The sequence below is a fragment of the Bos indicus x Bos taurus genome, unplaced genomic scaffold (genome assembly GCF_003369695.1).
Source record: "Bos indicus x Bos taurus breed Angus x Brahman F1 hybrid unplaced genomic scaffold, Bos_hybrid_MaternalHap_v2.0 tig00000904_arrow_arrow_obj, whole genome shotgun sequence".
NCBI lineage: Eukaryota > Metazoa > Chordata > Mammalia > Artiodactyla > Bovidae > Bos > Bos indicus x Bos taurus.
The window spans coordinates 66-27,595 of NW_020867316.1; the positions used below are offsets into that span (position 1 = coordinate 66).

General features: G+C 39.5%; 1 pseudogene; it reads right to left on the reverse strand.

Moving 5' to 3' along the window:
• Positions 1-614: 614 nt before the first annotated feature.
• Positions 615-8,250, reverse strand: LOC113888676 (annotated as a pseudogene).
• Positions 8,251-27,530: the final 19,280 nt, after the last annotated feature.

Sequence of the window (27,530 nt, forward strand, 5' to 3'; positions counted from 1 at the left end):
AGACATTTCAGAAACCAGAGGTTTGGAGCCAAATGGTCAGTTAGTGTGAAGACTGGAAAGGAGCTACTGAATTTGGAAACTCGGTAGTTGTTAATCAACATTATCGAAGTGGGTATAGGATTGACCGGGTTGAAGAATAAGGGATATGGAAATAAAAGACAATGGATGGAAATCACGCTGTCCACAAAGTGTGGCAATAAAGAGAAGGAGTGAGAGGTTTTAGTATCTTGACAGGTCATCAGAGACATAGGCACATTTTGTGCATTATATCTTTCTTTAATACAACTTGTCTCTAGAGACTGTGAGAACAAAACTGCCTTCAGTATTCTTAGAGCACCTACTAGATTATATTATAAAAACAGCAGCGCTACTAAGTCATTGTTTAGACTGCAAGATATATCTCATACACTTCACTAAATGTTAACTAAATTCCAGCGTAAAGAGAACACTGACCGAATCAATTAGTCATTAAATTCAAATCATTTACCAGCATGGGGCTGGAAAAGAGACCCACACCCTGCTACATAATTTGACAAGCTCTGTGAGCAGTGCTGGGGAAGCTGAGAAGTTACCTTAAACCCCTTCGCCCCTGGGCTGCACAGGGACATACTCACCTCCATAGTAGAGTCCTGTAGCAGTGCACATCCGCACTGTCCCTGATACATTCCTGCTCTGCTGGGGCTGCACATCTGGACGCTGACATCTGCAATCTCTTGGGGCTCTAGCGATCTCACCATCACCATGTTCACATGTCCAAACTGGTCTCCCCCGACATATTTAAGACAAACCCCTGGAGGCCAGGCCTCTGCCCCTGAGTTCAAGCAAAAGAAAAAAATGTTAGGCAATCAGTGGTCCTATGCTGGGTGCAGTTTATTACAAAACTGTAGAAGATGCCTCTTGGTCTCTCACACATACATAAACCTACCCATACTCTTGAGCTATACACTGATTAGAGAGAATCAGAGTCGACAACCTCTGACCAATGGTCTATCCCTAAGAGAAAGCACACACCGGCAAAAGCAAGGCGGTTTCTCAAGAAGTAGTGTTTTGGGGGCCCAGGGAAGGCTACACATCACACTAACCCATAGAACCTAGGAATGAAGTCTGAAAGGAGCCATGGAAACGAAGCTCAGCCCCACATCTCTGGAGGACTGCTTTCTTCTCTACTAAGAAACACGACCATTTGCACTTTAACTTTTGAACTGACATTCAAAGTAAAAATATGCCTGACTGTCCCCAGTTTTTCCGTTGAGGAAAGAGGATGAAACTCATGAAGAGTAATTTCTGTATTACTTTCATTTTAAAACTACTTTTTCCCTGCTTTTTCTTCTGGAGTCCCTAACAATGAAAAGATTGAGGGTCAAAAGACTGCAAATAAAGACAGAGGAGTCAAGTGAAAGCTTCATTTTCAGGGGCAAACAGTAGTGGGGAAAGTATGAACAGCAGGTCCTGATAACAGTACAGTGACCCATGGTCTCAGGGGTGGTGACACCAGCCAGAGGTGCTTGTAGAAAGAACAGGAACGGCAAGACAGAGAAATAGCTTTGGCAAGAATGCCTTGTCCGCCTTTGGAGGTGGCAAAGGTCCTATTTGGTTCCCACTCCTGTGCACCTATATTCATGTAACTAACTCACATGAGAAATCAATACACTGACTTCTGACCGGTCACAGGTAGCCACATACAGTGACTAGATGTGATACTTTCTGTGAAGTCTCTCTGACACACTCCTTTTTACTATACACAGAAACCTCTGTATCTTTTTTACATTCATTATAAACATAAATCACTATGAAAAGCTGGGCACGGCAAGACTCTCAGCATGTTGAAAACTCATCTAACAGTACTCTAGGATTCCTCAGTCCCTTGTTCTTGAAGTGCCAGGCCAGTTTAGAAACTTGATGGCTTACTACTCAAAAAAGGGAGAACCAGACAGGAAAAGCAACCAACACTCTACTGCTGAGATCTCAGCCTCATGAATGGTACCTGCTGTGGCTCATGCTATTTAGGGTAGCAGATGGAGCAGGGGTTGCTATGTTTTTTTTTTTTTTTTTTTTAATTCTAAAGCAAAGTGCCCTCTTAAATTAACACTTTAAAGGGCAACTGCTGCTATTGAGAAGGTTGTGGATGATACACGGGTAATACACGCAAATTCTTTTTTTCATTTCTGGGGCCTATGGCCTAGCAAAAGTATATTTGTCTTAGGTCAAGAATAGTAGCAGTTGACGTGAAGTACCTTGGAAAATGTTGGTCTCTTTAAAGATAAATATCCAAAAGAAAAATTAAATTACTACTATAGGGGTGAATCCATAATTATTCTTTAAAAGACACATATGCACACATGCACGCACACGCACACACATATCAAACAAGACAACATCTGTTTATATGAAAACCCAAGAATGTTTTTAGAACTTTAAAGAAAATGAAAACCAAGACCGCCTGGGTATGGGAAATACTTGGCTGCCCTGATCAGACAAGCACAAGCAGCTGAGACAGTTGGATCTCTCATCTATGCAAAGAGGGAGTACTGCTCTATTCCCAGGAGACTTGGTAAGCTGTGAAACTATTAAAAATTAGATGGCTACGGTCCTATCTTTTTCTATGTCAGACCCTACTGATGTGGTACTTGGAGAGCTTCTTGAAGAAAAAACTGGAAGGGTTATGCATCATCAGCTCTAAAGTGTTACTTGGCTATAAAATGAAGAACCAATCATCTGCCTTCTGAGAGCTGCCAACAGTTTACAATGACATATAGTTCTTACAACCCCAAATGTAAAGGCAGGTAACTCTGAAAAGGTCACTGATACTGGTTCCTGATACAGAAGGAAGGGAAATACTGATGGCTGTTTGACCTACCAAGCTAAGCATACCAGAAAAATCTGGATTTGAGAAGTGTAACATAATAGGGCTTCAAATTAAGTCTCTTACAAACTGGCTTACTGTGGGGTAGATACATGCTTCTAGAAGAAAAGAAAGACTAGTCTATGTTTTACAACTTTTCAAGTTAAGTATCACAAGCACACAAAGGTTGTGATTCTTCAGTTATTACGGGATATAATTTTATTAAAAAATAAAAAGTCAAAACAAGACAAAAAACCCTATCATATGGCAACTTTGAGATGACAGTGAGTATGGCAAAAACAAAAGTCCACCAGTTTCAGAAAGTCTGAGATTTAGTTTGGGGACAGAAGGAACAGCCAAAGAGCAAGACAAAAGACAAACTTCAACGAAGACCCCCTTCTGTTTTTTAACCCCTCGTAGTTTAGAGAATGCATTTCAAATTAAGCTACAGGCAAACAGAGACCTTCACTGATCTGGGTACCATTTTCTTTCCTGTACCTGATAAAGTGACTGGAACATAAGAAATGTAACTCTATTAAGGAGCTGAAGAAAAATGGAGGGAATAGTTGTTCTTTCTCAAGTTTCCCTTCCTCCCCCATCAACTCTTGTTCTATATTCATTTCTACGTAGTTTAGAAAATATAGATGACTTTGCGGTCACTCTCTCATATGACAATCACAACTACTTCATTAAAGTCATATAAATGTAAGAGTTATCATAATATGCTTAGTTAAACACTCATCACAGCTGGATAGCAGAGCATGGCTATGATAACTGAGAAGCTTTAAGTAATGGTAAAGAGAATGGTCTACTTTTGGCTTAAGAGGGACAGTTTCAAATTTTCATTTTAAACCATAAAGTATCCTTGGCAAGTTTCCCCAAACTTCTAAAACTTACACAGTACCAAAAGTGTAGATCCTGGGATTCTGCATCTATGTCATTATATGTCTCACTTCTCTTTTTCTGTGATATGAATCTAAGGACTTTCATAGCAGGCATTTAATTTTAAACAATGCATGACATTTATCTTCCTTGGGGAAGGTGCTGGGACAGCTATATGCAGTTCCTTCCTATCAATCTCATCTTTTGTAAACTTGAATGTCCAGTATGCCTGAAACATGACAGCAGAGAGGCACCATGAAAATTATTTATGAAACTCTTTCAGGGGGAACTTATCTCTTAAGGAAGGTTATGAATGAGAGCCAGAGGAGAAAGAGCTCAGGCCTACTCTACTTCTTCCTCCTTTTTTTTTTTTGGCCTCACTACGCAGGATATGAGAGCTTAGTTTCCTGACCAGGGACTGAACCCATGCCTCCTGCACAGAGTCTTAACTGCTGGACCACCAGGGCAGTTCCAGTCCACACTACTCCTGTGTTACCACTCCATCTGCAGAAAGAACTCAAGCCAGATTAGGATGACGCCGAAGAACCAGCTCACGTGCCTGCCTTCCTTGTATCTCTAATAACATATCTGTCACGTAACTATGGCAGGCCAGTTTCTTCTTAATCAAATGGAAAGCATTTAGTCTACAAACAAAACTATTTTACAATTGGTATAACAACTTCCAGAAGAAGACAAAACCTATTTGTTCGAAGTACCTTTCTAGCAACTGTTGCCCAATTTTTCAAGAGGTGTACAGGAACAAAAATGTCCTTTATAGGAAGAAAGGCTGTAGACCCAGAGACTGTTTTAAATTGCACTTATTATGCAAAAAGTAGGAGGAAAAAGAGCCAGTTCCACCAAAACAAGTTTTGCTTCAAGTCAAGGTGAAAGTCTCTTTGGGGTTCTGATTTGACATTCTAGCCATTTTATATCAATCCCTTCCAACCTCTCATTAACCCAAGGAACTGTCTAGTGAGTGAGAAGATATTTCAAAGAGGCTTTCTGAAATATAAAATGGTATTCTGCAACAAAACGGTATTTAAAACATTTAACAGTACTCTGACAACTTTCAGTATTGAAGAACACTATAAAGAACCCATGGAAAGCCAGACCATTTCCAGTGTTTTCACTATTAAGTAAACAAGGTCTTGGATTAATTATTTTAAATAAACAAAACTTTTAATAAGTTATACTTTCTAAACAAACATCACTCATTTAAAAAATTCATGGCTAGGTTTCAAAAGCATTTTTGATCAGCAACACAGATTTTAGTGAGTCAGAGAAGAAACATGATGAATAAAAGCTGACGTGAAGAAATTGTTTTAACGTTTTTAAAAGCAGGCAACATTAAGAAGGTGAGACAAATTAGGAACATAAAACAATCAAACTTGTAACAAGAATTTCAATAAAAATAGAAAACATGGCTATTTTCCTGTATTACCATGTGCCTCTCAAACTGACAATGCACCACACTGTTACAACCAAAGGGGAAAAGAAGCTAATGAAAATTTTATAAAGTCACTGACGTCCAGTCACCTGTAACAATGGGTCAATCCAGATTATGTGTTTTTGCTCCAACACACACCAAACCTTCATCCAAGCTAAAGTTATTTCCAAATAAGCCAGACAAACTAATAATAAGTTTGGTATACTAATTATGATATAAAAGGCTAGCTTAGCCAGTCTCTCCCCATCATAAAAAACTGAAGTATAAAGAACTGAGAAGTAAACAGCGTCCAACAAAAGGTTTGAGTCCTCAGAGTTTTCTATGATTTCACATCAGATTACCATTACTATTACCATGCTAGACAGGGATCCCCCACACCAAGAAATTTTAGCTAAATACTCCTTTTGTACTTTTAGAAAACTTTCCATCTCTCAGAATTTCTTTTGTAAACACTCAATAATAAGGAAGTTAAAGCATCCTCACCTAGTCAGCATAAATTGTTACTGGATGGAATAAGACATGCTAATAAACTCATTCAAATTTTAAAAGTCATTTGAAAAGAATGTAACAAGTTATCAGACATTATTTTCAAAGAACCATAATTAATTTATGCTGAATTTTTCTTAAGTCAGCAGTAAGTCAAAACAATCAATAATTCTTTAAAAAAGCAACTTCTCAATCTTTCCATCTTTTCTATTCTGAGCAAATTGGTACACTTCTTACCCTATTTTTCAAAGTGATGATAACAGCTCAGATAGATAGCTCGATGAAAATTTCAGACAGAATAATCCTTGTGGTTGCAAAGAAATGAGCTTTCAAAAGAGCAGATGCTCACAACTCTAGCTACCTTGTTCTTTTCAAGGATGTACCTTCTCTAGCATGCTGGAAATAACTGGAAGATTAATTAGAGCAGAAATAAAACGATGGAGTAGAGCTATACTTGTGGAGACAATACCACAACCAACACATGCCTAGCTCCTGGTATCAAAAGAATATTGAATTGTGTTTAAATGTCAAGACCGAAATTCTTCCTAATCTACGGAATATTTTATTGGTGTTTGGGTCATCATACCAGTACAAGAAAATGCTACATCATGTATAAGGAAAAAAAGAGTTACACAATCACATAATTTAAGCTAAAACATTTCCTTGTTTCTTTTAACTGCTAAGAAAAGAAAACTGGGCAAGGGAAGATTGCTCTTTATACATTTACCAGAATTTTGGATCCGCCACGTTTTTATAAACTGAGTATCAGGAGGTATCGACTCCCCTTCTCCTATGGTGACATCTTCAACAAAGGACATGGAGGGTACACTGATGTTTGGGCTCTCAAAGTCATAATATGCGCCAATTGCTGCTTGTAGGTTCCTACAAATAAAAAGAAAAGGCAAACGACTTCAGTCCTCTCCAGAGCATATAATCTAATTGTCAAACAAAAGAAAACTAGGCCTGTTTTCTTAGGCCATGTTATAGAACCTGTATAAAGAAGGTATACAGATGGCTCCTAGTATGTTAATCTTCAGAGTCGTTGATTCTTGCTTAGGAACAACAGGAAAAAACACAAGGACCAACAAACTTGTGCAATACTTTCTTCACAAGGTACCCACATAGAAAGTAAGCATTATTAGCACCATCAGCAACAATGTGAGAAGTTCCCCTTTTACCCATAAGGACAGCAAGTATGGCTAAGAAAGTCAATTAAAAGAGTCCTCCATAGATGTGACTAAACTTCAAGGAAGCTCCATTAAAGAAAATTCTCATTTTTTAAAAAGGCAATACTTGGTTCACAAAGTTTAATACAATGGGGATTTCCACGGTGGTCCAGTGGTTAAGAATCTGCCTGTCAATGCAAGGGACGTGGGTTACATCCAGGAAGATCCCACATGCCGCAGGGCGCCTGTGTTGCACAAGTTTTGATCCCACACTCTAGGGCCTGTGCTCTGCAACAACATAGGCCACTGAAATGAGAAGCCCACACACCACAGCTCAAGAGTGGCCCCCATTCTCTGCAACTGGAGAAAAGCTGGAACAGCAACAAAGACCTGGCACAACCAAAAATAACAAAGTTTTAAAAAGCTTCATACGATGAAAAATACCTATCTCATCTCTTCTTTTCCATACACACACACACACAGGTATTATTTGTGGCTTTAATAGATATATCTAAACTTCCTTCAATAAAAAGTTATACACTTAGTGAATGCTCTCACCATGAACGTATGGAATGTCTATTTCCCCATTCATTCATTAACAATACTTCTCTAACATTTTGTATTTCTGTCAATCTGATGGGTGAAAAACAAGATCTTGGTGAGGTCTGAAAATGGTTTTCTCTTTTCATGAGAGGTTAAATATCTTTTGGGGCTTTCCAGGTGGCGCAGTGATGTGCAAGAGATGCAGGTTCAATTCCTGGGTCAGGAAGATCCCCTGGGGCAGGAAACAGCAACTCGCTCTAGTATTCTTGTCTGGAAAATTTCATGGACAGAGAAGCCTGGCTACAGTCCATGGGGTTGCAAAGAGTCAGACACAACTGAGTAACTGAGCACACAAGTATCTTTTACACTTTCACAAGCCATGTGCAGCTTCTTTTTAGAAGCACAATTTTGTAAATGTTGGTGTTTTTTTTAATTACTTATAAACTTCCTAATGACAAGGAACTACCAAGCATACAAACCAGTCCCTAACTGAACAGAATCATACAGCTGACAGCTTGGCTCATCAGTGGCAGAAACCAAAGGCCACTAAGTTAAGTAAGCTGTGTTCATTAAAGAAATTGTTGGTAATTACATTAACTGCTTCTCTTATGGTCCTCCTCAAACTAGTGACATCATCCCCAGTCCCCAAGGAAAAACACAAAGAGCATTTTTCCAAATATAACCCGAGCATAAGCCAACGGACCCAGTGGGTTGTTTTTAATTATGCATAAACATAGCATGATGTAAGGCCTGACACAACTGCCCAACACACATGCTGTTAACAGCAAATGCTTTCTGCTGAGGGCCTGCCTACTCTTCCAGGTGTTTGCAGCTGCCAGAAAGGAGGGCTATATTTAGAGGAGCTACCTCAGGTCAAGCCCCATGCAACGGTGGCCTGCAGTATTAGTGAGTAATGACCGGAATTACATTACCACCAAATGCTGGCCTGTCACGTGTGTGCCAGATAAAATTTACATGGAGCAGAGCTGGGTGAGGGTCCAAACTGTGCCTGTTTATTTGACCATTCAATAGGAAAGCTTGGGCTTCAGTCTTTCCAGCAACTTCCTTATCTAGTTGGTACTTATCTAAAGTGAAGAATATGTGACTGGTCGAACTTAGGGAGTCCCAGATCCTACCACTCACCAACAGACTCAGGAGTATGTCTGGAATCAGCCTTACGTTTAGAGATCAGACATAAAATGAGGGAAAGAAAAAGAGGCCGAATTTGTATTTTGTTCTTCTGAAAACTTTTTAACTGTCCACCTTTTCATAAAGATAATTTTTTTTTTGCCAAAGGTCTCAGGCAGACAGCCTGAATTGTTTTCTGTTCACTTCGCTGTAAAATATGCTTGGGAGCGAAGAAACTATTTGTGCACTCAGGACAACTGCCAATTCTCATATTCAGCCTGTGTCATATTTCACCACTTGGCTGTGCCTGCTATCAGACAGGACTTTGAGACCAGCATAGCAGAAACACGAACAAGCGGAAAAGTCCAGTTACTCTACTTAGGCGGATCCACCCCACTCCTCAAACCTTTTTTCACACATTCCTACTTAACCCACAGCCAAGCCAACAAAACTGCTTACTTGTACCTATATTATCCAGAGAACTCAGCCAGAGAAAGATTAAGAAACATTTTTAAACCCCAAAGTGAAACTGAAAGTAGAGAACTAGTCTCCTGGCAGGAAAGAGTGAAGGATGACAAAGCATAATCATTTCCCAAGTACAAGGCAGAAAGAGAGGACATTAGCCTGGCAGCTCCCTAACCCACAGGGCAGGTACACAGCCCCCATCAGCGCTTAGACCATTTAGATTACTGCCTCCCTGGGCCGAGGAACAGGAGGAACAGACTTAAACAGCTCCAATTCAGTGTGAGAATAAGCAAACATGATAGCATGCACTCCTGCTTAAAACAACATGCTCAACTACTATTAGGCAACAAGAAACTCCACGTGCAACACAGATGGTTGAAGACATGGGAAAGAAACCCGGACACCATGCAGTGTTCAGCCCAGCCTGAAAGTTTAAACCTCCGGGCTCCTTCAGTGTCTTCGCTCAAGAAAAGTTTTTACTCTGATCTCAAAGTTAAAGGTGCCTAAAGAACGAAGGGGAGCAGTGTAACAAGCGGAAAAAAGGCACAGGCGAAGAAGATGGGTGATGGTGATGATTACATAACATCGTGAATATACTTTATGCCACAGAACTATGCACTTTAAAATGGTTAAAATGCTCAATTTTTATTTTACTTTATTTTTATTGATATGTCCAACTAGACAGCATATTAAAAAGCAGAAACATTACTTTGCTGACAAAGGTCCATCTAGTCAAAGTTATGGTTTTTCCAGGAGTCATGTATGGATATGAGAGTTGTACCATAAAGAAAGCAGAGTGCTGAAGAATTGATGCTTTTGAACTGTGGTGTTGGAGAAGACTCTTCAGAGTCCCTTGGACTGCAAGGAGATCAAACCAGTCAATCCTAAAGGAAATCAATCCTGAATATTCATTGGAAGGACTGATGCGAAGCTCCAATACTTTGGCCACCTGATGTGAAGAACTGACTCATCAGAAAAGACCCTGATGCTGGGAAAGATTAAAGGCAGAAGGAGAACGGGAGGACAGAGGATGAGATGGCTGAATGGCATCACTGACTCTATGGACATGAGTTTGAGTGAACTCCGGGAGCTGGTGGCAAGAAGCCTGGCGTGCTGCAGTCCATGGGGTTGCAAAGAGTCAGACACAACTGAGCTGAAGTTGATTTACAATGTTGTGTTGGTTTCTGATGTGCGGCAAAGTGATCCAAATATATTCTTTATTATATTCTTTTCTATTATGGTTTATCACAGGATATTGAATATAGCTCCCTGTGCTCTACAGTGGGGCCTTGCTGTTCATCTGGTAGTGTGTATCTGCTAATCCCAAACTCCTAAATTTATATCCTCTGCACCCCCTTTTCTCCTTTGGTAACAATAAGTTTGCTTTCTATGTCTGTGAGCCTGTTTTGTAAATAAATTCATTTGGATCATGTTTCAGGTGTTTCAGGTTCCACATGTAGGTAATATCACTTGTTATTTGCCTTTCTGACTTACTTTGATCAGTATGATAATCTCCAGGTGCATCCATGTTGCTGAACGTGGCATTATTACATTCTTTTTATGGTTGAGTGATATTCCATTATACATATTCATCACATCTTTGTTATCCATTCATCTGTTGATGGACAATTAGGCTGCTTCCATATTTTGGCTATTGTGAACAGTGCTGCGATGAACGTGGGGGTGCACGTATCTTACTAGTTTTCTCCCGATACAGGCATGGAAATGGAATTGTTGGATCATGTGGCAACTCTATTTTTAGTTTTTTAAGGAATCTCCAATTGTCTCTATGGAAGAGCTTACACTAATTTATATTCACAGCAGCAGTGCAGAAGGATTCGCTTTTTTCCACACCCTCAACAGCACTTGTTATTTGTAGACTTTTTAATGATGGCCTTTCTGACTGGTGTGAGGTGATTCCTCACTGTGGTTTTGATTTGCATTTCTCTAATAATTAGCAATACTGAGCATCTTTTCATGTGCTTACTGGCCATCCGTTTGTCTTCTTTGAAGAAATGTCTATTTAGATAGTCTGCTCATTTTTCCATTGGGTTTGGTTTTTTTATTATTGAGTTGTATGCACTCTGTGTGTATTTTGGAAATTAAGCCTTTGTCAGTACATTGTTTGCAAATATTTTCTCCCAGTCCATCAGCTGTCTTTTCAATTTATTTATGGCTTCCTTCCTGTGGAAAAGTTTTAAGTTTTTTATTAGATCCCATTTCATTATAAAAAGGTAAAATTTTAAATGGCTTTATTTAGAGGAAGCTCCTAATCCCTGGTTGTGGGGCTTTGAACAAGTGGCTAATCATCTGTGTCAGTTTACTCATGTACAAAACTGAGTTTTTTATGGTAAGTTTGGCTTATATTTTATATTACAAAGTTGGTGTTACAAGGTGGGCTGTGAAGACTGCATGAGGCAATGTGTGTAAATGCCAATGCCTTAGGTTGGCAGACATTTAATTAACGAACATTTATCCATGTGCAAGGCACTCAGCCTTGGACAGAAAAGACACCCATTACAGGCAAGGGTCCTCTCCATTATAAAGCCCAGCAGTCTGCAGCAAACCAGGGACTCAAACAAGGGTAACTGCAACTATCTCTCACACTGATGCTTATCAGCCCAAGGCAGCTTTTCCATCTGGGGATAAAAAAAAATGGGCTTGGTGCACAACACAGTTTCAACCACACTGATAATCAAGTTAACCTGATTGGAGTAGATGAATCTGGTAGTGCTGATATGTGTTTTCTGATGAAACACAATTCTGTAACTCAGAAGTGATACTGTCCAACCTTCATTTTATAGATGAGGCCACAGACACACCGACAGGTAAATAACTTGCACACGTCTATCTATATCTTTTAACTTATCCAGAATGTTCCAATTATCTACCAATGCTCTGAACATCTTATTTTCTTAAGAACATACTAAGTACCATCATGAATTCTATAAATCAGCTAATTATAACATATCATTAAGCCAAATTTTTGAAAGTGGTCAAATGTCTAATTGTGTATATATTCACAAACACAGAAGATTTATTTTTGTACTATTTATACAAACATAAGTCAGATTAACAGTCTTATGAAGAAAAATCATCAATATACTGAATATACATCAGGAATATCATCCCAAAAATACAGGAGTAAAAGAAAACAGTTAAAAAAACTAGGAAATCAGAATTTAAGAAGGAATGCCAGAAGTCCAAGTATTAGCTTAGATTTTCAGCAAAATAAAATTAGATATCTTTCCTTTTCCTCTCTGAACAAGAAACTGAAAAGGATTCAAATTACTTGTAAGAAAAAAAAAAGAAAACTATCCATACAATCTGGACATAAATTGGGAAATCAGAATAATGAATCAATCCAGTTAAACATGAACAGCAGCATCTTCAGGCTTCAAGCAATACTTACTCAGAACTTCAAGAAGTCTCTCTCACCTATAGAGTGTCAACGACCCTGCTCTCAAGGCACAGGCCTAGCAGGAACCAGAAGACCTCACTATCCTGAATGACTGAGAAAACCTGACTAGAAAAAGGGTCAGCAAAACAGGTGGCAGTTCTTACCAGGGCTTTCCAACATCAACTCAACAAGCCTCTTGTGTGGAAGACCAAAATGAGGGGCAAAAAATGTGACTCTCAATAATGTTAAGGCCTCGAAGAAACTGAGAATTTTATTAAAACAAAGATGAATGCAGGTAGGGAACAGAAGCTGAACTAAAGAAGGCTCAAATATTTTCAAACCTAAAAGTTAACTAACAGATGACACTATTTAATATGTGAAGACAGGAAGAAAGAACTAGAGAAAGATTTTATTAAGAGGAGCAGCAAAGGTCACACCATTGTTCACCCACTTCTTAGAGCCCTCGCCAAGTCCAAGATTGTTTCTTCATCCTTCTTTTCCTGGCTATTTACTGGCCCATTAATTCTTAAACTTTTTAGAACTGGTCCTTCTAACAGCAGCAGCTATACCGCTTCCAAAGAGAAAGTAAAAAACTAGCATTCTGCATGAAAACCCAAGGCAGTGGCACTGTTTCAGATTATAAGTATGCAGTTTCAGGCTACGTACTTTAAAGGATAAGATATAATTCAATGGTATTTATTTTATTCACAGGGATTTGCAACTACCTCTACTTTCAAACTTTTAAATCATTTGAGATAAACACCACATACCCATTAAGTAATCATTTCTCATTATTCCTTCCTCTCCATCCCCTGACAACTACAAATCTGTTTTGTCTCTATGAATTTGTCTATTTTGGATAATTTATATAAATAAAAGGAATGACACAATATGTGCAACCTTCTATGTCTGGCTTCTTCCACTTAGCATAATATTTTTGAGATTTATCCCAAATGGTAGCATGTTGATCAGTATTTATTCCTTTTTATGGCCTAACAATATTCCATTATATGTATATACTACATTTTGACTATCCATTCATTTGTTGATGGGCATTTGGATTGTGTCTACCTTTTGATTATTACTGCTATAAACATTCATACACAAATGTCTGGGTGGGCATATGTGTTCATTTCTTCAGATATATACCCAAGAGTAGAACTTCTGGGTCACGTGTAATTCTTCTGTTTAACTTTTTTGAAAAACCACCATACTGTTTTTCACATCAGCTGAACCGTTTTGCATTTTTATCAACAATGTATAAGTGTTTCTATTTTTCTACATCCTCACAATACTTCTTTTTTCTATTATTAGAGCCATTCTAGGGTGACTCCCTGGTGACTCAGACGGTAAAGAATCTGCCTACAATGTAGGAGACTCGGGTTCAGTCCCTGGGTTAGGAAGATTTCCCTGGAGAAGGGAATGGCTACTCACTCCAGAATTCATGACTGGAGAATCCCATGGACAGAGGGGCCCGGTGGGCTACAGTCCACAGGTCACAGTCGGAGATGACTAAGCAACTACCACTAGTGGGTGTGAAGTGGTGTCTGACTGTGGTTCTGATTTTCATTTTCTTAATGAGCAATAAACAACTTTTCATGTACTTGTTGGCTATTTGTATATCCTCTTTGGAAATAACATCTATTCAAATCCTTTGTTCATTTTTGTGACTGGGCTGCTTGTCTTTCTATTGTGCAGTTGAAAGAGTTCTTTACATATTCTGGATACTAGAACCTTATTAGATATAAGATTTACAAATATTTTCTCCCATTATGCTGTCTTCACTTTCTTGATAAAGTCTTCTGATGCAACACGAAGTTTGTTTTTGTTATTGCAGTCTAATTTATCCAGTTTTTCTTTTATTGCACGTGACTCTGATGTCAAATCTAAGAATCAGTAGCCAAATTCAAGGTCATGAAGACTTATCCCTATGTTTCTTCTAATAGTTTTATTATTTTACTTTTATTTAGGTCACTGATTCATTTTTTATTTAATTTTTGTATAAAGAGTGAGGCAGAGGGTCTAACTTCATTCTTTTGTCTGTGGTTATCCAGTTGCACCAGCCCCATGTGTTAAAGAAGATCAAATATTTTTAATAGAACAAAAAGCTGGACAGCCTCTTGCGTGTGAGTGGGATTCCGCCCTCTGTGTGATCCTAGCTAGCCAGTGGTGACACTTCGGTTGCAAGGGCAATAAACGGAAAAGCTCAGCCCTCGGAAACCGAGCGGGGACAAGCTGCGATGCACGATGCACCTCGCCGTGACTCGAGCGCAGTGCGCTTCTGCTCTGAGCAACTGAGAGACACATCCCACTCCCAAACACAGTTTCCAGGGCTGAAAGAACCAACAACAGTTATGTTCAGAATCAAACTAAATTAGCAGCATAAAAACCTTTCCCTAACTGCCAATCAATAACTATAGATAGTATTTACTTCTCCTGTATTTCTTTTCGTTAAATTTTCACTCATTCATGACTCTAGGTACTAGAACAGTAGATAAATAAGACAAAGTCTTTGCTACCAAGGAACACAAAGTCTGTTAAGAAAGATTTGGGGGACTTCCCTGGAGGTCCAGTGGTTGAGAATCCATTTTCCAAAGCAGGGGACACAGGTTCAATTCCTGGCTGGGGAACTAAGATACCAAGCACCACAACTAGAGAGCCAGCATGCCACAACTGAGTGCATGCACCCTAGAGCCCGTGCATCACAAGAGAAGTCTGCGAGCTGCACGCAAAGAAGCCTGAGCGTGCCGCAGCTAGAGAAGACCCCGCACCAAAGAGCCTGCGTGCCACAAGAAGACTGCGCCAAGTTTAAAGAAAAAAAAGGTTAATATCAAAAAAGAAAAAGATGTGGAAACATGATCACTATTCAATGAAGTAAATTTCAGAGAGGAAACCTAACCAAGAACTACAAAAGTACAGAAAATACCCTTCTCCAACTTAGGACATTAGGGAAAGCATCATCAGCTAGGTAACATCAAAACAGTACCCCCAATGAACTGTTTAACCATCTAAAGAAAGGGGGTGAAGGGGCATTTCAGATACAGGGAGAGAATCTCCAAAGGCACACAGAACACCACACACTCACAAACAGCCAGAAAAAGAGGTCTAACAACATTCAAGTCTCTGGTTCTGGTTGTTTCTGAAGCCTAAAAGAATTGCTAAGTTAGGTTCTAAGATACTTTTGTATCGTTATTAATTCTCATTTTTATTCAGACTAGTTTAAGACAGAGTTCCATTCTCTCCAATAAAGTCCTAACTGAGACAAGACTAAAGTATTACAAAAGTTAGAAATCCACAATATATAACAAAGTCATGGTGAGATAGGAAGAAATGGGCTCCCTCTGTCTTGGCTTAGCAAGACGGCAGTCCTGTTATGTGGCAAAGTGACTGGTTACACTCCATACATACTCCAAAGCTAGATGAAGTCTTAGGAGCTTGGACAATAAAAGGAAACTGCCCACAGAACACTGGGCAAACCTGAGTCAAGTTCTTCAAGACAATCCAGTCTGGCCTTCCAAAGGCAAGTATGACATACAAGGTAAGAATATAACTTTCTGCTAAAGTCAGAGACCTGAAACTACTAACGGTCAGGTGATTAAGAGATTTATGCTGAACTTCAGGGCAAGAATTCTCTGTATCAAGAAAACTGTGAGACCCTGATGAATACAATATAGACAGCCCCTTTCGAAACTTCTCCCAGGGTCCCCCAACCTGCCATCTCCTCCCTTCATTATGAAACATATCTGAAAGAAACATAGCTGGGGAGAGGGGAAATTTTAAAGGGAGTGACATTCCACAGATTTGAGAAAGCTCAAAATCCAGAATTATGCATTCATGCCCTGAATAGAAACCTTTAACCTGAAGTGGTAAGGAGAGCTAAGGGACTTAACCTAATGCTAGCAATTCTCTTTAGCAATCTCAGGAGACTCAAATCTGATTATATTATTACTGGAGTTGGTCATTTATCAAAGGGGATGTTTGAATATGAAATGGATAAGCAATGAATTTAAGTTTTTAAAAGAGCTCTATAATTATAGAGGTGCCTATAATTACTATACTCCTCATCAAGCCCTAGGCCCCCAAAGTAGCAGCTCACTGGAAGGGGAAAGCTAAGCAGCATGGCCTCATAAAGGACCTCTCTCCCACCCTGTCCCTGTATTTCCTGTGCTCCTCTCAAGGATGCCAGAAAAATATCAGACATGTGGAGTCTTTCTGGGAGAAGGCAGGCCAAGGCTTTTAGTTCTCTGCCAATGAAATGAGTCAACAGGTGACCGCAAGACTTACTGTATTTTACTGCTCCTGCCCTACAGAAGATGGTACACACTTCTTCCTGCTCCTGCCCTACAGAAGATGGTGCACACTTCTTCCTGCTCCTGCCCTACAGAAGATGGTGCACACTTCTTCCTGCTTGTATCCCCCAGATTGAGAACACTGCCTGGCATATAGAAGGTGCTCAATAAATCTTTGTTTGAACAGAATACACTAGTGACCAAATATAGTACTGTTGACCCTTGAACAACATGAGGCAAATTGAGTATGTTCACTATAATTAGATTTTTTTTCAATAGTAAATAGTACATGATCTGAGACTGGTAGAATCCACAGCTTGGGAAAAGCAGATATGGAGAGTCAAATTATATAAGTTATACATAGATTTCCACTGCAAGACAGGTCTGCACCCCAACCCCTGCATTATTAAAAAGTCAACTGTATTTTTCCTTTCCTTTTACCACATTTTCCTCACAACTGTATACTGGAAGTATTGGCATATCTTCATTTATTGTGCTTTACAGATATAATTGCTTTTTCTTTTTGAAGACTGTGACTTAATTTACATATTTATGGCTGCGCTGGGTCTTTGTCCCTGCTTTCTCTAGCTGCCGTGCCCAGGCTCCTCTTGTGGTACCTGGGCTCTACAATGTGCGGGTTTCAGGAGTTGTGGCTTGCAGGCTTTAGAGCACAGGCTCAGCAGTTGTGGCACATGGACTTGGTTAACCCAAAGCCTGTGGAATCTGCCTGGACCAGGGACCAAACCCATGTCTCCTGCATTGGCAGGCATACTCTTAACCACTGGACCACCAGGCAAGTCCCTAGAGTTGCCTTTTTACAAACTGCAAGTTTGTGGCGGCTATTCTCACCTTCTGAGACGGCCTACCCTCTTTCTGTGGAGTGTGTTTCTCTCTAAATAAATCCACTTCTTGCCTATCACTTTGCCTCTCACTGAATTCTTTCTGCCACCAGACATCAAGAACCTAAGCTTCATTAAGTCCTACAGCAGGACTAAAACCACAGACGAATGGACAATGTCAGCGATGTCAGTATTCTTCATACCAGAGAAGACCACCTGAGGCCAGGAACAGAGAAGCTCTTGAAAAAGACTATCTGAGGCCAGCTTAGGAACCACAGAAACCCATCAGACTACCTGAGGCCAGACTGGAGTGCAGGCCCTGTGCACACCTGATCTTTGATCTTACCAGCAACCCCACCCCTGAACAGTGGCTATAAAACTGCTCATCAAATTCTCCACCACTGGGACCCACAGTTTTCAAGGCAGGATCCCTTTGCCTGGCAAAGCAATAAAGCTATTCTTTTCTATTTCATACCCCTCAAAAAATGTCTGTGGCAAGCAAGTCTATCAGTACATTTTTCCAACAGCATTTGCTCACTTTGTGTCTCTGTATCCCATTTGGTAAGTCTTACAAATATTTCGAACTCTTCCATTGCTATATTTGTTATGGTCATTTGAGATCAGTGATCTATGATATTTCTATTGTAACATGAACTGTGCCCACATAAGACTGTAAAGTTAATTGGTAAGTGTGTGTGTTTTGACCACTCCACCAGCCAGTCATTCTCCCTTCTCCTTGGATCTCCTTATTCTGAGATACACTGTTGAAATTAGATTGTGGCCTCTAAGTGTTCAAGTGAAAGGAAGAGTCACACATCTCTCACTTTAAAAGCTAGAAATGATTAAGCTCAGTAAGGAAAGCATGTCAAAATACAAGAGCGCCAGAAGCCAGGCTTCTTGCACCAAACAGCCATGCTGTGAAAGCAAAGGGAAAGTTCTTCAACAAAATGAAAAAGAGCACGCCAGTGAACGCACAAATCATAAGAAAGTGACACAGCCTTATTGCTGATGTGGAGAAAGTTAGAGTGGTGTAGACAGAAGATGAAATCAGCCACAGCATTCTCTAAAGCCAAAACATAACCCAGAGCAAGACCCTAACTCTCTTCAGCTCCATGAAGACTGACAGAGGTAAGGAAGCTGCAGAAAAGTGCTAAAGCTAGCAGAGGTTGGTTTTGAAGTTTAAGAAAAGATGTGATCTCCATTTAATATAAAAGTGCAAGGTCCTGGAGGGAGCAAGTGCTAATGCAGAAGCTGCAGCAAGTTATCCACAAGATCTAGATAAGAAAATTCATGAAAGTGGCTAGATTTTCAATGCAAATGAAACAGCCTTATAATGGAAGCAGATGCCACCTAGGACTTTAGTGGCTAGAGAGAAGTCAATGCCTGGCTTCAAAGCTTCAAAATGAGAAGCTGACTCTCGCAGGGGCCAATGCAGCTGGTGGCTTTAAGTGGAGGTTGATGTTTCTGTACCACTCCAAATACCCTAGGGCCCTTAAGAACTTCGCTAAACCTACTCTGCCTGTGTTCTGTAAAGCAACAACAAAGCCTGGATGGCTGAACATCTGTTTACAATATGGTTTACTGTTGAGATCTGCTCAAAAAAGATTCCTTTCAAAACATTACTGCTCATTGACAATGCTCCTGGTCACCCAAGAGCTCTGATGGAGATGTGCAACGAGATTAACGTCATTTCATGCCTTCTAACACAACATCCCTCTGTAGCCATAGATCAAGGAGTCATTTCCATTTCCAAGTCTTATTCTCTAAGAAATACATTTTTGAGGCTACAGCTGCTACAGATAGTGATTCCTCTGGTGAATATAGTCAAAGGCAATTGAAAACATTTTGGAAAGGCTTCACCGTTCTAGATGCCATTAAGAACATTTGTGATTCATGGGAGGAAGTCAAACTACCATCATTTACAAGAGTTTGGAAGAAGCTGATTGCAACCCTCATGGATGACTGTGGAGGGGTTCAGTGAAGGAAGTAACTGCAGGTGTGGTGGATGTACCAAGAGAACGAGAAACGGAGCCTTAAGATGTGACTCAACTGCTGCAATTTCAGGATAAAACTTGGACCAATGAGGTTCTTAGGGATGAGCAAAGAAAGTGGCTCCTGAAATGGAATCTACTCCAAGTGAAGATGCTGCAGAGATTGCTGAAATGACAACAAAGGACTTAGATTATTACATAAACTTCCTTGATAAAGCAATGGCAGGGTTGAGAGGACTCACTCCCAATTGTGAAAGAAGATCTACTGTGGGTACAATACTGTCAAACAGCACTGCATGCTACAGACAAATCATTCATGAAAGGAAGACGCAATCAATTTGGCAAACTTCATTGTTCTCTTACTTTAAGCTGCCCCAGCCTGAAAACAGAGAAGGCAATGGCACCCCATTCCAGTACTCTTGCCTGGAAAATCCCATGGACGGAGGAGCCTGGTAGGCTGCAGTCCATGGGACTGCAAAGAGTCGGACACAACTGAGCGACTTCACTTTCACTTTTCACTTTCATGCATTGTAGAAGGCAATGGCAACCCACTCCAGTGTTCTTGCCTGGAGAATCCCAGGGACGGGGGAGCCTGGTGGGCTGCCGTCTATGGGGTTGCACAGAGTCGGACACGACTGAAGCGACTTAGCAGCAGCAGCAGCCTGAAAGCAGTCACAAAAAGAAATGTGCACATCCATGTTCACAGCAGCATTATTTACAATAGCCAAAAGGCGGAAACACATGTCTATCAACATGTGGTATATACATACAGTGGAATATTACTCGACCTTCAAAAGGAAAAACTGTACCATGCTGAAACATGGGTAAACATTGAGGATATTATGCTTAGAGATAAGCTGTCACCAAAAAAGACAAATACAATATTAATGGTAGTCATAAGTATCTAGAGTAGTCATTAACAGAAACGGGAAGTAGAATGCTGACTGACAGGGGCAAAAGGAAGGGGGAAATGAGGAGTTATTGTTTAATGGGTACAGAGTTTCCATTTTGCAAGATAAAAAGGTTCTGGAGATTAACTGTACAACATGCTTAACACTACTGAACTATACACTTAAAAACCATTAAGATAATAAATTCTATGTTACATGTATTTTACCACAATTTTTTAAATTATTAGGATGAAACCAATGTGTTTCATTAAGAAATTTGGACTTATTCCTATAAGGAACGGAGAGCACAGAAAGGTTATAAAAACAACTCTTTTGAAGTACAACTTAGGCAGCATAAAATACTCATTTCAGCGGCACAATTGAATGATTTTTAGTAAAGTTACTGAACAATAAAACAATCGTCATGTTTCAGAACATTTTCATCACCCCAATAAAGTCCAAATGCCTGCAATGTATACATATGTTAATGGCACAGCAGAATTAAGATTGCTAATCAGGTGACCTGGACATAGGAACATTATCCTGGATTATCCAGGTGAACTCAATGTAATCACTTCCTTAAGCACAGAAGAGGGAACTGACAGAGAGAAGCAGAGAGAAAGCAGTGTGAGAAGGAGCCACCTGACATGCTGGCTTTGAAAATGGAGAAATGAGGCCATAGGCCATGGGGCAGTATGTGGCCCCTGAAGTGGTAAAAGGCAAAGACATGAATTTGAATTCTCCAGCAAGGTTAGCAGCAGCAGCAGCAGCAACAAGAACACAGCCCTGATACACCTTAATTGTAACCCAGTGAGACTCATTTTGCATTTCTGAACTCCATAACTGTGAAATTATAAATTGGTGTTTTTTAAAACCACTAAATTTGTGGTAATTCATTAACAAAAAACAGGAAAAAATTAATACAATGGTTATTTGCTGTATTAATTTTGCTAATTTACTGTTAACATGTGTTTGAAAATGTATATCATACAAGGAAACTATGAATGTAAAAAAAAATAAAGAAATGTTACAAATAAAAAGCTGCTATTTTCTGCTGAGTCATTTCCTTCATCATAGCTGTGCTCTCAAGAACTCAATTACCCATTAAAGATGCACATTTAGAAATAACTCCCATCTTTCTTGCTTCTGTCCCCCACCCTCTGCTATGTAACTGTCGTGGATACTTCCTAAAAAGGTCAACAATCGCTAGGTTCAGTGCTAACTGCAATTCTGAAGATACTGGAGTCAAGCCCAAAGTAGACGTGAAAGTGTATGACACCCAAAAAGTCCCAGAATGACAAACACAAAACACGATTCAGACAAAACTATTTTCATAAACAAAGCATTTGTGGCTTATTGTTGTTCATGAAACTTTCTTTGGCACATAATTTAAGGCAGCAGTTACAGAATGATCAGGTAAATCTGTAATTAAGTATGGTTTTCAGAAGTGTTTACCTCACAAGGAACTTAGAATAGGCCAGTAATGGTTAAAATGTGTCTTACCCTACAACCTAGTCAGAAATGTGTCTAAAAGGTACTACTTTTATTATTTTTTTAAAAGTGCCACAAAGCCAAATTTTAAACCAACATTCCACTCTCAAATCTAGCTGTTGTTGCTGCATATAGAGCAAAGGAATGAAGGGCCTTCAAAAAGAAATCACACATCTTTTACGTGTGTGTGTGTGTGTGTGTGTGTGTGTACGCACACTTAGTTGCTCAGTTGTGCCCAACTCTTTGAGACCCCATGGGCTGTAACCCCCCAGGCTCCACTGTCCATGGCATTCTCCAAGTGAGAATACAGGAGTGGGTTGCCATTACCTTCTCCAGTCCTGACCCAGGGATTGAACCCAGGTAGGTCTCCTGATTGCAGGCAGGTTCTTTACCGTATGAGCTACAGGGAAGTCTTCTATCTATACTTTTGACTAAAAGGCTCCACACCAATCTTATATGTCCTGCCTAGAGATTTCCTGATGGTGTGCTACAAGAACTACATTGACCAAACCATCTTTGGAGAACACAACAGTAAGCCTCAGCCTATTCACCTCCAAAAATGACCGTACCTTATGAATCTTAATAAAACTTGACCAAGTCCTATGTAATATGATGAACAATGCCAATGCAACGTTATCACTACCAAATAACGTCTCGTGGTCTTAATGTCTACTCTGCTCATTCTGCAGCCAACACATCTCCAAATACTCTGGCTATATTTGGCTGTTCTCTGGTACATGTGGGATAGGTACCTTAAAAAGCTACATACTTAGAGCTGGAAGACTAAATTAAATTGGACAGAACTTGGGAAAAGGCAGATTTTGTCACAACTCACAAACCTGACAGGACCAGGCCCCTTTTTCTTTTATGAACAAATAAAACAAAAGTATAAAGTGTCACAAATTGGTGCCATCTTTAGTAACAACCCACTGAGAACAAACAAGGAAGACAACATGGAAAGAATATTTCCTGTAAAAGTCCTTACAACAGTCTCAAGTATTCTTAATGTTCTCACGTCTGGGCAACCATCTGCACAGGAGAACAGTCAGGTTTGGGCGGCTCATCCAACTATGGCATTTCTTCTACGTTACAGAAGAAAAGGATTTTTAAAAATAGCTACTTTGCATGATACTACATAATTACCACCAGTTAAATTACTACCAAAAAAAAAACCAAAACAAACAAAAAAAATCACAAAACTATTCAAAGAAACATGGGGTGGGGAGGGGGAACTAATTTGGTTCACAAAGAAAAAACTAACAAAAACTCAGGAAAAAACTTTCTGTAACTTGTTCTGATTTTTCCCTAAAAAGAGTGGTCTCTCAAAGACAGAAAAGCAAACATCTCCAATCAATGCAAACACAATGAAAAAGTATATGTTTCTCAAGCTTCACAAAGGTCAAGCAGATCTCTCTCTCCGGTACTGCTTCTTTGGATCCTCTATAGCTGAGGTCAAGGTAAATATGTTCAGCTCCACACTATTAAGACAAGTAACCAAAATCTGCTTCATTCATCATAAAATCCTTTATAACTCTGGTTAAGTCCCATTTAAAAATTAGCAGTATCCATATTCCTGGGGAGAAAGAATCAATACTGTGAAAATGACTATACTACCAAATGCAATCTACAGATTCAATGTGATCCTATCAAATTACCAATGGCATTTTTTCACATAAGTAGAACAAAAAATTTCACAATTCATATGGAAACACAAAAGACCCCAAATAGCCAAAGCAGTCTTGAGAAAGAAGAATGGAGCTGGAAAGAAGAATCAACCTCCCTGGCTTCAGATTATACTACAAAGCTATAGTCATCAAGACAGTATGGTACTGACATAAAAACAGAGATATAGACCAATGGAACAAGAAAGAAAGCCCAGAAATAAACCCATGCAAAAAAAAAAAAAAGAAATAAACCCATGCACCTATGGGTGCCTTATTTTTGACAAAGGAGGCAAAAATATACACTGGGACAAAGACAGTCTCTTCAATAAACGGTGCTGGGAAAACTGGAGAGCTACATGTAAAAGAATGAGATGAGAACACTTCCTAACACCACACACAAAGATAAACCCAAAATGGATTAAAGACCGAAATGTAAGACCAGAAACTATAAAACTCTTGGAGGAAAACACAGGCAGAACACTCAATGACATAAATCAAAGCAAGGTTCTCTATGATTCACCTCCTAGAGTAATGGAAATAAAAACAAAGGTAAACAAGTGGGACCTGATTAAACTGAAAACCTTTTGCACAGCAAAGGAAACTATAAGCAAGGTGAAAAGACAACCCTCAGCATGGGAGAAAATAATAACAAATGAAAAAACTGACAAAGGATTAATTTCCAAAATATATAAGCAGCTCATACAACTCAATGCCAGAAAAACAAACAATCCAATCAAAAGGTGGGAAAAAGACCTAAACAGACACTTCTCCAAAGAAGACATATACATGGCTAACAAACACAAAAAAAGATGCTCAACATCACTCATTATTAGAGAAACGCAAATCAAAACTACAGTGAGATGTCACCTCACACCGGCCAGAATGCCCATTCATCAAAAAGTCTACAAGCAATAAATGCTGGAGAGGGTGTGGAGAAAAAAGGAAACGCTATTGCACTGTTGGTGGGAATGTAAATTGATACAGCCACTATGGAAAACAGTATGGAGATTCCTTAAAAAACTAGGAATAAAACCACCATATGACCCAGCAATCCCACTCCTAGGCATATACCCTGAGGAAACTAAAATTGAAAAAGACACATGTATCCCATTGTTCTTCGCAGCACTATTTACAATAGCTGGAACATGGAAGCAACCTAGATGCCCATCGACAGATGAATGGATAAAAAAGCTGTGGTATATACACACAATGGAATATTACTCAGCCATAAAAAGGGACGCATCTGAGTCAGTTCTAATGAGGTGGATGAACCTAGAACCTATTATACAGAGTGAAGTGAGTCAGAAAGAGAAAGATAAATATCATATTCTAACGCACATTTAACGGAATCTAGAAAAATGGTACTGAAGAATTTATTTACAGGGCAACAATGGAGGAAACAGACATGGAGAATAGACTTACGGACATGGGGAGAGGGGAGGAGAGGGTGAGATGTATGGAAAGAGTAACATGGAAACTTACATTACCATATGTAAAATAAATAGTCAACAGGAATTTGCTGCATGGCTCAGGAAACTCAAACCAGGGCTCTGTATCAACCTAGAGGGGTGGGACTGGGAGGGAGGTTCAAAAGGGAGGGGAAATATGTATACCTATGGCTGATTCATGTTGAGGTTTCACAGAAAAAAAACAAAATTCTGTAAAGCAATTGTCCTTCAATAAAAATAAGTTAGTTTTTTTAAAAAAGCAATCTTTTCCTACAAACCTCTGAAACAAGGTTTAGACTGCATTTCCCACTAAATTTCTGAAAGGCCTCATTGACCACGTTAAAAAAAAAAAAAAATAGCTGTATCTTCAGAAAGACTGCCAACCAATATACACAGAAGGAACAACAGAATTGAAAATTCAGAAATTTATCTTATTGCAATCACCTGGCAGTAAACAACCCAAGCAAGGATCATCAATGGATACTAAAACATCAATGGATACTAAAGATTGCTGGGAAAAGGGATATTCTTACAGTCTCTCACAGATTACTTGTTAATTACAAAGGACAGTTAACAGATACACACTGTCTTAAACAACTAAATACTCAAATTTAGCCCAATAATGGAACAAACAGTAGATGTAACAGAAGACACAGAATCATCTGTTATTATTTCTAACAACAGAATGCTTATTAACCTTAATTTGGCCATGAGGAAACACATTAGTCACAATATGGGACACTCAAGAGGACAACTGACCCGAACTCTTAAAAAATGTCAATGTTGGACTTCCTTGGTGGTGCAGTAGATATGAAACTGCCTGTCAATGAAGAGGACATGGGTTTGATCCCTGGTCCGGGAAGACTCCACTTGCTGGGGAGTAACTAAGCCCCTGCATCATAACTACTGAGCCGCACTCTAGAGCCTGCGCTCTGCAACAGAAGTGGCTAACGCTAGAAGCCTGAGCACCACAACAGAGAGTAGCCCCTGCTCAGCGCAACGAGAGAAAGCCCAGACAAGCAACACAGACCCAGCGCAGCACGCCCCCGAGAAAACACCACCAAAAAACCCAAGTCATAAAACATGCAAATGGTAAAGGTGAGGGGCTGTTCCAGATTAAAGACATGACAACCTAACATAACACGAGGTGCTTGAGAAGATTCTGGATTGTTTCAACGGGCATTTGGGGAAAAAATAGGAAAATCTAGATATGAACTGTATTGAAAAACACTAGTATTTCCAGGCTAAATTCTTTGGCAGTGACAATGACATTGCAGATATGCAGCATGATGCCCTCGTTCTAGAAAATACCTACTGAAGGACTAAGGGGTGAAATGTGGCAATGACTGCAAATTTATCGCAGATGGTTCAGGGGGCAAAGTAGTATGAAATCCAGAGAAAGACTCCCATACATTGCGGGCAGGAATGTAAAATGATAGTTGCTTTGGAAAAAGATACTTGGGAATTTCTTAAAAAGTTAAACATAACTTTACACTAAAAAAATGGCAGTTAATTCCTAGGTATCTACCCAGAAGAAATTAAAACACACATAAAAAGGTCTTGCAAATCAATGTTCATAGCAGTTTTATTCATAATAGCCAAGAAGCAAGAAAAGATCCAAAGGTCCATCAACTGGTAAATGGATAATCAAAATGTGGTATGTATCAATACAATGGAAAATTACAACATAATAAAATGGAAAATAAATAAAATACTGATACGCGCTAAACATGGATACAACACACAACACTAAGTGAAAGAAGCCACATACAAAAGAGCACTTATTATATGCTTCCGTTCATATGAAAAGTAAAGAAAAAGCAACAATTCAGAGACAGAAAAAAAAGTAGTGTTTGCCTGAGGCTGGGAGTAGGAATGGGGATGAATTATAAACATGTAGACGAATGTTACGGAAATGATGAAAATATCACACAAGTGGACTGCAGTGATGGTGGCTCAGTTCTGTAGACTTACCAAAAACCATTCAGTTATTATTTTAAGTGGGTTAACTTATGATATGTAAGTTATATTCAATAAAGATACTGTAAAAATAAAGCAGACATGGTAAAATGGCCATTACACAGGTATTCATTGTGCTAGTTTTTCTGTAGTTCTGAAAGTCTTCAAATAAAAAGCTGGGGGATAGACCAGAATGAACTCTGCAAAGCAACAGTTACCCAAAATCAGTTTTTAACTGCAGATTTCCCAAAGGAAGTAAAAGGACAGAGCACAACTCTGAAAAGATTAGGATTAAATAAAAGAAGAACACAGTAGAGGGATTCCCAGTGGTTAAGAATCCGCCTGCCAGGGCAGGAGTTCAATCCCCAGTCCGGAAAATCCTACATCCCACGGGGCAACTAAGCCTGGGGCCCACAGCTACTAAGCCCACTCACCCTGCGGCCCACGATCCACAGCAAGAGAAGACCTCGCGCGCGACGAGGGAAAGCCCTCATGCAGCGACGAAGCCCCAGCCCAGCCAAAAATAAAAACTAATATGGAAACCACTGTTTATAAATAAATTCAAAATAGTGGTTAGCTTAAAAAAAAAAACAGTGGACC